Genomic DNA, 12,419 nt, shown 5'->3' on the forward strand with positions numbered 1-12,419 from the left:
TCAAGCTACAGCCAATTATTCAGAGTTGAGAAAACAGAGCAAAGCAAGAGGAAGCTAGCTACAGGCAAGCACAATTGCAGTATGTATCAACTATGTGTATGTATCAGCTGTGGTCCATCTTTGTCCAGCCACTGCCTCCACGGCTCAATGATAACCCCGGCGAGTCGAGTCGAGGTCCTGACAAAGATGAAGTCGATGGAGCATCGAGTTTGCAATCCAGGCCCTGGGCAAAAGAGACAGAAAGGATGAATTAAAAGCAGCAGCAGCTCAACTACGTATATAGGCCATCGGTGTGCAGCACTTTTTTTAGCCAAGCTTTAAGAAACAGAGCACAGGAAGCACGAGTGCACGACTGAACCTCAGCTTCAGCAGCAGTGCACAGCATATACACTTCTGAAATACTTCTTTCCCAACCACTTTGTGAAGTACTGATACCGTAGTCCGCAGGCAAGGCGCATAGTAGAATTGATCATGTATACTTGTTTTTTTTTTGGCCTTTGAAGAAAAATGTATACTAAGTTAAAAATAGTTGCCATGAGGGATCAATCTCCGCTTCTCGCGCATGCCCTGGCCGCAACCCTGCCTTATTGGCGGCGAGCTGCCTCGACCTCGACTGCCTGCGCACCTGGTGTAGTCGGAGTGTGTTGTGCCAGACCTCGCTGGCTGGGATGGCGTGGGTTTTGTACTGCAACCGGCATGGGGAGCGGTGCTGCGGACAGGCGACGGTGGTACATGGGGAGCGCGTGTTGTGTGCTGGGACCGTCCGGGTGGGGAGCGGTGCTACGCGCAAGGTGGCATACTGGCATATGATTCACTTTTTATCTAGAATTTGTTTAAAGCTGTTTACACTTTTTAAGAGAAATTTCTGAAACTCACATAATACATTTTTTAAAGCAAGAAACATGAAAAGGGGTAAAGTGTATGCTTACGAGGCCCATTATCGCTTGAAAAAGGAGATTTACTTGAGCAGAGTCACCCCTCAAAAAAAAAAACTTGAGCAGAGTCACCTGGAAAAATTGTAAAAGAATTCAACCGAATTTTGGTGGTCGTCCGATCTACGCCGCGATTGGTGCCAACATACCCTTTTTTTTGCGAATAAGTGCCAACATGCCATGGCTGGGCCGCGGAACAGAACAGAGCAGAGCATAGGAGGAGGGGAGCAGAGGCCACCGCCAAATGGTGCGGGCGGGAGTGGCGGATCATTCTGCCGGCGGGAGTCTGCCCTCAAACCCGGCGTCATCGTTCTATTGTAAGGGCTCATGGCGGCTTGATTTGTAAGTGCTCTCTAGTATGTACCCAGCTAGTGTTTCTTTCTGATGCTGTCTGAATCGGACCAGCGAGGATAGTCACGTGTATTATAGGGTAGCAGCCGCCATTAACACGGCTTGACGGGCGGCACCTCCCTCGGTCGTCCCGCTGCTCATGATTCCTGAGCAGCAAATCAAATTCATGGGAGGAGATTGGGGGATAACCACCGCTTTCTACTACTGAACATCTTGTAGCTCTATATTTTCACCTCTAAACCAGTTCTTCACCACCATGAGTTTGCTAAACAGAGGAGGAAGCCCACATCCCAAATTCAACATTCTATCTGAAGTATACCAAACGTGCAATCCCCATTTTTATACCAAACGAAGTATTAGGAGTAAAATGCAACATTCAATTCTTATTATTATTTTCTTGCTAAGACTAGCACACATAAATTGAACACAATCAATCATTCATAAAGTTTTTTTTTTCTGTGTGTGTGTGTGTGTGTGTGTGTGTGTGTGAAGAAAAGGTTACATTCCTGATTACATTCATGAAAGCACCAGAATCAAAACAAGGATAATAGGCATGTAACGAGATAGTTCATGCTAACGGCCGCATACTAGAATGTGCAATTATAAATTATAAAAGAGGAATCTGATCTTGTGACTGTATGAAGGACTATGATTAACTTCTGTGATGTAGACGCCAAACTCGAATGGGGCAAAATATATGGCCGACAACATACATGGCGGACTGTCACAGGACAACATAAATCCATAGCTGTAATATCGCGAGCAAGATTGTAGCACTTCATCATCTTCAGCTGAACAGTCCCCATAGCCGTAACAGTCTGTCTGGTACACCCTGCACCTGAGAATCCACCATTATCGCAACAGAAATTGATAGCACAATGCCTGAAAACTCAAAAGGACAGTCCAGCTGTCGAAGCAACAGAAGATACAGTTACTTAAAACACCAACCTGATACTCGAAATACATCCTAGCCATGTCCCGAGCAAGATTAACCCAGCCGATGCAGCAACCGCCCCTGTCGACTTCTCTGACGGAAGACGCCAATTTTCACCAGCGACAACAACCTTGCACGCATGCGCTGTTTGTTTTGTAGGCCTCGTTTCTGCAAACCAGTGGTGGCAATAACCAATTTGACAATTGAAATCCCATAATAGTAGTAGGAAACATATGGCCGAAAGTCAAAACTAAAACAACTGCTCCAACAACTTCAACTTTCTAACATCTCTAGTAAACTTCAGAAATCCAACTACGTAATCATGAAAGGAAACAGGAACAACCACAATATCTCTAATCACTTTCAGACTTCTCCTTGTTAGCTATAAAAACACATATTTGAAAGAATTTCCAATGATATTTTTTTATAACATACATCCAATATATTATTGATCTTATCGGTGGTCAAAGTAAATCTCCAAATACGAATTAGGCCCTATATATCTGCATAGAGAGAGTACATCACTAAGAGAAGCACTGGAAGAATTTAAAACAGTGGGAATGTGTATGTTACCTGGGTGCCATCGTCCATCTGCAGATCCTCTAAATCTGCCACTCCTACCATCTCCTCTTTAACTATCACCTGAGTGATCCGACCATTTTTTGTAGACAAATCTTTAGGGTCCTCAATGTTATCCACATCTTTCCAATCATCACCATGTTGACAGCCACCATTAAGACGGACTGCACAAAAAATATATATAACATGCGTGCATGAAGAGAGAGTATATACGACTCAACACGACGACACTAGTAATCAACCAAAGTACGAGTAATTAAGTAAAATAAGATGCACATCACTTAATTACCAGACTCTCCGGTAGAAATGACATTGGGTGCCGTTGTGATTGATAACATCATATCAATAGGTGATGCTACTGGGCTCTCGGAATTTTCTGCAGGCTCACTTTCCACATCAATCTTTTTGGTCCTATCAGTACTTGTTGCCACAGAACTACTTTCTGTAGAAGACTCAGTTCCCATCAGGTCCTGAGCATCAACGATCTCAGAAGTAGTAACAACTTGTACTGCACAGAAAAAATGGCACATACATGCATGAAGAGAGAGTGCATACAAATCAACACAACCGACGAACTAACAAAAGCAGCAATTAAACTAAATAAGAGGCACACCACTTATTACCAGGCTCTTGAGTAGAAATGACATGTGGTGGTGTTGTCACCAATAACGTGGTATCAGTAGGTGGTGCATCATGGCTCTCAGAATTCTGCGCAGGCTCACTTTCCACAGCCATTGTATGCGTAGTTGTTGCCGGAAGGCTAATTTCCACAGCAGCCTCGCTTCCCATGAAATGATCATCAACCATTTTTTTTGTGAAAACAAGAGCTTGGGACGTCTGGGATGGTTCTTCGTTGCTCCTTCCCACTCCTGTTTTGTTTCCTTGCACACTCCATCATGGAGGGCTACCTCCTTGAGACATGGTAGGGACTGGATCTTCGTGCCACTAAAGCAGTTGAGATCCTTACATAGTAGCTGGAGAGACTCGAGGTATGGTAGAGCTCCCTCTTCGATTACCATCCCAGTCATAACTTCCACCACAACGCACAGGTGCCGCATGTTTCGGAGTATATCATGTCCAATGACGAGCATGTCCAGTTGAGTTGCAATGAGCTTCAGGTACTTCAGGCCTCTCACACTGCCCAGGGAAACAAGAATGTCAGCATTCAGCTGATGACGAGGGAATTGAAGGCACAACTTAGTGACACCACGTAGCATGGTAACAAACTGAGGCAGCTGGCTGCATATGTTGTTCCCTTGCAGCTTGAGCGATCTTACATAGTAGGTTTTGTCCTTCTTCAGGGAGAAATTCAGCAAGTCTTGAGGCCATTCGTGGTTGAAGTTCACTGAGAGCGAAAGTGAAGTGTTCGGATCTGCGCCTCTCTCGATGAAGTCCTTGATGGCCTCTGAGAGATGACTGAAATCAGAAGAATCAGTGCTTTTCCCCATGAACCGATTGATGGCCTTTGAGACATGACTTGAGCTGCTGGCAGTGGCATTAGACTCGCACCATATTTTCACTTTTGTCAGCACCTTCATATGATTCATCAGCTGTGCAAATCGTTGGCTCTTGTTGTCAACAACAAACCCTGCTAGAGTTTGCAGTTTACTGTTCTCTTCCAACCAAGCATGAAGCTTATGTATTTTCCGACCTCCTACACCTTGTGGGAGCTTGAACTTTCCAAACAGATGAAGTAAAGATGGCAGATGCATGACTTGTGTGGGCATGATCTCTATATTCGTTCCTCTTAAATCGAGCGTCTCCAAAACCTGAAGCTTCCTGATCTCTTTGGGAAGAACCTGAACTTTAGCTGCGCCCCTGAGGCTTAGGTACCTGAGCAGAAACAAGTTGCTGCATATCACCTTTAGGTGCTCGTCCTCCAAGTGTTCATTGCACCCTTCCAAATCCAAAACTCGCATCAGTCTATACTTGGAGAAGTCCAAGACAGATTTGTGCGCTTTACCGAAGATTGTCAGAGACCGGACAAGATGCAAATTCTCTCGATCCATTTTGGAGCTTGCACCATGCAGAGAAAGCCAGCGGACATCACTGGATAGTGTAGCGTTATCGTACAACACAGTAACAAAGTTCTGACACATGGACTTGTGCATGATGAACTCGAGCATCATGCCGTGGGTTTGGCATGTCTTCACCTTTGCGATGTTGCTGCTGCTGGCATCAATAGGCTGAATGATACTCCGGTCGACCAGCTCATCAAAATTGCCTATAGCGACACTCTCTGGTGGGATGAACCCTTCAGCTGACCATCTCCTTATCAGGCTTCCTCTCCTGACTGGACGACCAATGGGAAAAATACCCAGATATAGCAAGCAATTCTTTACATCTTGGCTACCAAGGCTGGTGTAGCTACGGATGAGCACACGCTTCATACTTGCTAACTTCTTATTATTCTCCAGATGTACGCCAAGGGTTTTACATAGAATTGCCCATCGGTCCCGTGTGCGATCACCATGCAACAGCTTGCCAGTTGTTACAAGAGCAAGGGGTAGACCATCACATTTCTTCAGTGCTTCTGAACAGAGCTCGGTTTCACTCGCTAGTGGTGGGTACTGATCCGAGGAGGCTATCTTCATTAACAATTGTTCAGAATGGTCCTCGTCAAGAGTTCTCATTACGTAAACATGACCATTTGCAGAGCTGCATTCATTTGCAATGGTCTGAGTGGCCGTCGTAATGATAACTCTGTTACTATCCCCGGGAACCACAGGGAACGCATCTTTTATATCTTCCCAAAAATCTTCCCGCATGTCATCTATCACAATGATGAACCTATAAACGATGGAATGAGTTAGATAAGAACACATATATTTGCTCTACCTAGATATCTAGTAAAAGATACACTACTACACACAAAATGCTCTTTTTGAGGGCAGCCATTTGAGGCAGGCAGTTTAGCCTGACCATCTCAAAAAATAAGCCTATCTGGGGCAGTTAGGCTTGGGCTAGGTCCTGAATCAGATTAATCAAAACTCAAAACAAACAATCATACGAAAAGAAGGTGTAGAGACATGGATCGCTGCATCGCCTCAAATGAGTTGCTAGTGGGCCAGCCCAGTAGAAAATTCTTCTTGTGTTACTATAGAACCAAAGTGGTCGGACCCTTCCCCGACCCTGCGCAAGCGGGAGCTACATGCACCGGGCTGCCCTTTTTTTAGTTTGTTAGTTTGTTATGCACATTTCATTCATTGTTTTTTTATTTTTGTTTTATACTTTGTAATTTTGCTTTTATTTCAATGATTATTTTACTTAAACTTGAAAATAGTTCACGACACATTAAATTTGTTCATTAATGTAAAAAAATGTCAAGGTAATATATAAAAATGTTCATATCATTCAAAAAGTGTCTTCATCACATTAAAAAAATCATGAATATTGTGTACTCCATTCGTTCCTAAATATAAGTGTTTTTAGAGATTCAAATATGGACTACATACGGAGCAAAATAAGTGAATCTACACTCCAAACTACATCTATATACATCCCTATGTAGTCCATATTGAAATCTCTAAAAAGACTTATATTTAGGACATATGGCCAATAGGTATTGGGAAAATGTTCAACGCGTGTGTGAAAAATGTTCAATGTGCAATTGACAAATGTTCAACATGTATTCCTGTATATGTTCAACATGTATTCCTGTATATGTTCAACATGTATTTGAAAATGTTCAACGTGTATCGAAAACATGTTCAGTGTATATACCAAAAAATGTTCAACATATATTTAAAAAGTCGACATGTACTGGAAAAAAAGAAGAAAGAAGAAAACCCCTGAAAAAACTGGTGAAAACTGATACAAAAAGCTCAACACAGAAGAAGAAAAACCCGGGTGAAAGCTTCTAAAACCAGTCTGAACCAGTGCATAAATGCTTCCCAAAACAACTAACGAAGTTACAGTAACACACATAATTGGTTGGCCATTAGAGGGAGCGTGAGAGGAGTGTAGGTCTCACAGTAAGTGCGACATAGCCCTTGCACAAAATGACAACATTAAGAATTGTTGAAGCATACCTTTTGTTTCTCTAACGGGCCAGCCCATGTGGGGGAGCCTTTTCTGCATCGTTCGGCTTTGAGAAGGTTCTGGCCATTTTTTCTTTTCTGTGGTTTTTTACTGGTTTTTATTTATTTGGTTCATTTTAAATTTTCATTTTTCATTAAAATTTATGAACAGTTTTTAAGTTGGGGATACTTTTCAAATTCGTGAATATTTTATATATTTTTAATATTTCTCAGATTCTTGAATATTTTTAAATTCATGAATAGTTCATAAATTTCATGAACATTTTGAAAATCCATGATTTTTTTATTTCACCAACTTATTCAAACACATTGAAAACCGGTAGTTGCTCCCCCCCCCCCCCCCCCCCCCCCTGAACGAGTAGCAGAGGAGCAAGTAAAAAAGCCAGGCGAAGCTAGTGTGCCGACCATGGTGAGCTGATAGAGTGAGAGACTTCGCGGGTTGTGTCGTCGCCCAACATGCATTTTAGTAGCAGTTTGTCACTAAAGGCACTCAATAGGAGCTCCATTACGAGATGTCGCATGCCCAACGCGTTGATGACAACACAGGAGCACCGGTCCATTATGGCCCATGAAGCAGCCTGCTCCGTGGAGATCTGGACCGGGAGGAACATGACGGCATACTACCGTTGTAAATGCGCAGCTATGACTGATGTTTAAAATTATACAAGAGAAAAATACCACGTGAGGGCATTATCTCGAGGCAAAGGGAGCGACGAGATAATGACAACATTTGTGCTCAGGCACATATTCCCCTCTTTTGCTCGCACCTTACTTTGGGGTTAAACTAGTTAGCACCATAGCACTTGTACAATGGTGTTATCTTAAGAGTGTTATATAGGAAAAATGTTGAGGTGAACGGGAGACAAAAGTAGAAAAAAAAAAGCTTGTATTCTCTTAATTAAGAGATGATTTTAATTTAGCAAAGATATCTCTCGCCACATATTTAGGTACATCTAATTGCTAGAGATAAGATTCATTATCATCTTTAGATTACATGACAGATTTAAAATAAGTGATTGCGGGGCCTGCAAAAAGTCGTCTGATCTGCATGTGAAGGCACCCTGAAAACGCGCTGCCAACACCCTGAAAAAGCGAGCTTGTTCACTTGATTCGATTCCTGTGGGGAGACTTCTTTTTTCCTGGTAGTACAGTGCTCGAGTTCTAATAGGATTAGGATTAGGGTCCACTTGTTCAGCATGATGCGTGATTGCTGATTTTTCTAAACTGTGCTTGAACACACAGGGCGTAGAAGAGAATAAGAAAGGGATGCGTTGGTACTCTTAAGCATATTGATGCTTAGTACTGTTACATTTACTTGCGAGCTTCCTGTAATGTAAGGCATTAGGTAATGGCCTAATTGTGTGCCTGGATCAAACTGTGCGCATATAATCTAAGGCATGCAATGTGATGAATAAAACAAAGTTGCGGATCTAAAAAAGTACATGAATTTGTGTCAGCACGGTCAAAACCGGGGTGAGTCAGCACCAAAACCGGTTAAAATCGAGTCCAAGGACGAACCTTGTTCGGTTTCAGTAGTTGGGGGGGAGGGTGCAAATTGTCCGGTTTTGAAGTTGAAGGACCAAATCTAAACTATGCCAATAGTCGAGGGACGAAAAATATACTTTTCTCTAAACAAAAGATGCAAATTTTTAGCTATATGTGAAGTGTGGCGGTAATGGGCTATGTGATGTGCAATTAGGGAGAAACATGAGTTGACAAAATCAACCGAAACGTGAAGGGTGTGAACGCAATGTATACCTCTTTGTCTCAAGGCACCTTCTTATGGTTGCACGGAGCTTGTTCATGGTGCAGGAGCTGCCTGCAGTTCCACCTCTATTGCCAATGGCGGGATGCTTCTCAAGTTTCCAGAGTATCTTTGTGAGAACAGCCTTTGCGCGCTTGTCTGAAGCACAAACCCAAGCGCATGCTTCATATTGGTTCTTGATCGTGTCGTATGCTTGCCTAGCAAGGAGAGTCTTCCCTATACCACCGAATCCAACTATGGAGATCACCTTCACCTTGAGCTCCTTAGCTTGTTGGCCTTGCGCCGTTTCACTTATCAGCTCCATGAGCTCATCCCCGGCAGCCTTCAAGCCCACATGTACGCTACCAGTTGAAAGGGCGGTGTCCGCCTCCATCTCCTCGTCTGTCTCCGTCTCCTCACCAGGTGCATCTGGATCCAAGGTGTTGGATCCACCTTCGCCGCCTCCGCCCCCATACAACTTCTTGTCTGTGTATTTTCTTCTCAGCTCGAATATATCATTTGATGTCTTCCTTAGATCACGGATCGCCTTGGCAAACTTGTTACGGACCTTCCTCGTCTTCACCCTGTGGTATTTCCGACGGGGCCACGACGCGCCGGTCTTGAGCGGCAGGCGGTGTATGAAGCTGTCGATGCAGTCGTCAATGGCGCACGCCAAGTCACGCACCATCGTGATCCATTGCTTATGAGGCTCGTTGCCGCTCCACGGGGGACGGTCGATGCTGTCTTGCTTGATGGTGGCAGAAATTATGTTGGACTCTCTTTTGATGTGCTCGATGTCATGCACAAGATCTGCCCGCAGCTTCTGATTTTTCAGCAAAAAATCTGCAAGCTTAGGCCCCATCCTACCGACCATGGTGCCGGCCACGGTGGCAAACGCGGCTACTTCCCCCATCTCCACAGCACCTTCTCTTGATTGATCAGACCATTACGGGCACTGATTCAGTGGTTCTTGCCTTTCCTCTCTCTCTCGCCTGCAAGGAATTTCGTGGACACAATGAAGTTCAGCAGCTCATCTGAGAAGCCATGGAAGGATCAAGGAGAGGAGACCTACAGTTTTATTAGCACTAATAGTGCCAACCCATCACATCAAATCAACTGCATAGGATTAGTATACAGTAGTAACGCGGTCAGAGCATCCCCCACTCCCACCAAACACGGTGGGCGCACACTTCAAACAGTCTGTTCACAGGCCAGCTCATTTTTCTCTTTAAGAATTGTCAACCAGACATGCATTCTGCAGCTGTGCTGTTTGCATCGTAGCACTCTCTGCGTGGCCATATCCCATAGGCTCGCTCCCGACGGTGTTGACTTGCATCAGGAATTGAGCTGTACATTTTCTCTGTTCTACCATCTATCTTTTTTTTGGAAAATTTTCGAAAAAGGGTGGATTTTATTTGCTTAAAATGGAGCATCAAGTGATACAAACATAATGAGTACACACCCGGCCTCTGCATAGTTAGGATGCACACAACCAACACCAACACACACAAGAATCACACCGGCAAATTGCAAAGTCAAACATGACCGAAGCTATGCCTTAGTGCTGCAAAAGAAAAAACTCCAAAGTGATCAAAATAATGATCAACAATCTACAACAGCTACCATATTCGCATCAACCATCAATTGACATCAGTTGTGATGTCGCCACCACTTTCCACGACCCAAGCAACTACATGCATAGCACGGTCTTGACGTGAGGTGCCACGCAAGTGAAAACTATGCCCGCACAAGTAGACAGTCAAGCCGCAACGAGAGCCACTCGCCGCCAACAAACTCCGAACAACGAAGGTCGCCGTCGCACTTTGCAACGGAGATCAAGGGAGGATAGTCACCGATACCGTCAAATCCCAAATGGGGACGTTCCAACAATCTCACACCGTCCTTATGCTTCACCGTTCTTGTCCATGGCGGCAGAACCAGGCAGCAAAACAAAATTGTCATTGCCGTCAGATTTGAAGATCCAAGATTTCGGCCCCGTCACAGCAAGCACCAAGCAGCGCAGAACCACGCCTTCGCCTATGCGCCCGAGCGGAGAACCGGCATACCATGATGCAGCAGGCAGACGTTGTCGTCTACAGATGGGATCATGGCCACCGATGTCTCACAACCAGAGACTGCCGCCCTAGCCATAAATCCACCGCCACTGTTGCACATCCATGTCCTCTGTATCAAGTCGCCGTCCATAGATCTCACTCCGGAGCAATGCTGAACAATCTTCCTCGGCCCTGGCGATCAAGTCAGCTCCTAGACAATGCCTCTAAGAAGGTCAATGACGAAGAAATCACCGTCATCGTCCGTCCCACGAAGGGAGCAAGGATTTCCCCGGAGTAAAGACCACGAGGGGAGGAAGGGAGCAATGTAGCGATGCCTTTAACAAGGATTACGACGCCCTGAAGCGTCGTCGTCACCACTCCTGGCACCAAGCCAAGATAGGGTTTCCCCAACTCCCCTCACACCCTCCCCTTCGCATCAACCACCATGAACTAAGGTGTCTTGTCCAGTGCGCCGGCGAGAATACGTGAGGCCATCAGAGCAATGCTCGATGACCCATCTGCCATTCCATAGCACCGCCAAAGGACAGAGTACGCGCCCATCAGGCATGCCACACGCAGTCACCCTGGCCAACGCCCGTCCCGCCGGCCACGTTCGGCATGGCCACACACGGAGCACAATAGCCGCGCCCCACCACCCCTTGCCGAGCTCCGCCGCCGCGCAGCTGACACGAGGCACACACGCGCCCGGAGCACCGCCGGATCCCGCTGAGAACGTCGCCCACGGACCCAGGGGAGCTGCAAGGAGAAGCCCTGCCGCCACCGTTGGCCACACGGGCTTCGCCTTGCGACGTCTTTCGGCGGCGGCGCGGTGGATTTGATCTGGCGGCGGCGCGCTAGGGTTTGGATGAGTCGCCCCCGAGCCGCCTCGAGCGTAGACGACGTGGGGGTTGTTTCAGTGACGCGATATCTTTTTTTTGGAAATGGAGGCGTACCCCCGGCCTCTGCATCATAATAATGCATGCATCCATCTTATTAAAAAAGTCTTGAAGTAGCACATAGTCATAAAAGTATTACGGCTCGGAAGTGAAGCGAAACAAATAAATGAAAAGTACATGCTCAAAATCGCAACCGGTAAGGCAATGCAAAGGATAAGCTCCCTAGACTCCTATCCTGTTATGCAACCGCCATCCGAACCGGTTGAATATAACCCGTGCTATCATCTCCCCCACTGGTTGCACCCAGTAACCAAAGGCTCCCTGGAGTCCATAGGAGTGAGTAAGGACCACGTACGAATTCATGTGGTAGCTCTGAAGATGACCTGCTAGAAAGATAAAGGGTTTTGTCTGTTAAAACTCATATCATTTCTACAATTCCATATAGCCCAAATAAGCGCACATATTCCAATCCGAATACGAGCCGCAGTAATATGCTCAACCCCAGCTAACCACGTTCCAAACAACGATTCAATGTTAACTGGAGGATTAATGTTAAAGGCTATATGGATCGTTCTCCAAAGCAATTTGGCAAGTGGGCACTCAAGGAATAGATGTTGTATTGTTTCATCATGATCACAAAAACAACAATGTGAACTATCTACCCATCGCCTCTTTATTAAGTTATCCTTGGTGAGGATTACTTGCTTGTGAACGAACCACATAAATATTTTAATACGCAAGGGCACCTTAACCTTCCAAATATGTAACGATCTCGAGATTGAGCCAGAATTAATCAGATACATGTAGAAAGATTTCACCGTAAATACCCCATTTCTAGCTAACTACCAGTGCGTCGAATCCAGTTGGTCGAATAACTGAACGTCTATCA

General features: G+C 45.2%; 1 pseudogene; it reads right to left on the reverse strand.

Annotated features, from left to right (window-relative positions):
• Positions 1 to 2,271: 2,271 nt before the first annotated feature.
• LOC123083627 (disease resistance protein RGA4-like) lies at positions 2,272 to 9,560 on the reverse strand (annotated as a pseudogene).
• Between the last annotated feature and the right edge of the window lie 2,859 nt (positions 9,561 to 12,419).

This window comes from Triticum aestivum, chromosome 4A (assembly GCF_018294505.1).
Source record: "Triticum aestivum cultivar Chinese Spring chromosome 4A, IWGSC CS RefSeq v2.1, whole genome shotgun sequence".
Classification (NCBI taxonomy): domain Eukaryota; kingdom Viridiplantae; phylum Streptophyta; class Magnoliopsida; order Poales; family Poaceae; genus Triticum; species Triticum aestivum.